Raw genomic sequence first — 646 nt, 5'->3', positions numbered from 1 at the left:
TGGAGAGAAACCCTACAAATGTGAGGAATGTGGCAAAGCGTTTAGTAATTGCTCATACCTTTCTGTACATAAAAGAATTCATAGTGGAGAGAAACGCTACAAATGTGAGGAATGTGGCAAAGCGTTTAATGATTGCTCATACTTTTCTGTACATAAAAGAATTCGTAGTGGAGAGAAACCCTACAAATGTGAGGAATGCGGCAAATTGCTCATACCTTTCTGTACATAAAAGAATTCATAGTGGAGAGAAACCCTACAAATGTGAGGAATGTGGCAAAGCGTTTAGTAATTGCTCATACCTTTCTGTACATAAAAGAATTCATAGTGGAGAGAAACGCTACAAATGTGAGGAATGTGGCAAAGCGTTTAATGATTGCTCATACTTTTCTGTACATAAAAGAATTCATAGTGGAGAGAAACCCTACAAATGTGAGGAATGTGGCAAAGCGTTTAATGATTGCTTACTTTTCTGTACATAAAAGAATTCGTAGTGGAGAGAAACCCTACAAATGTAATGATTGCTCATACTTTTCTGTACATAAAAGAATTCATAGTGGAGAGAAACCCTACAAATGTGAGGAATGTGGCAAAGCGTTTAATGATTGCTTATACTTTTCTGTACATAAAAGAATTCGTAGTGGAGAGA

General features: G+C 36.4%; 1 pseudogene; it reads left to right on the top strand.

The window, feature by feature from the left end:
* The window catches only part of LOC105826785, a 32,167-nt pseudogene that overhangs the window by 17,707 nt on the left and 13,814 nt on the right, over nucleotides 1–646 (top strand).

The sequence above is a fragment of the Propithecus coquereli genome, unplaced genomic scaffold (assembly GCF_000956105.1).
Source record: "Propithecus coquereli isolate 6110/MARCELLA unplaced genomic scaffold, Pcoq_1.0 Scaffold918, whole genome shotgun sequence".
NCBI lineage: Eukaryota > Metazoa > Chordata > Mammalia > Primates > Indriidae > Propithecus > Propithecus coquereli.
The sequence above is the reverse complement of the archived record's forward strand: the minus strand, read 5'-3'. Positions and strand labels throughout refer to the sequence as shown.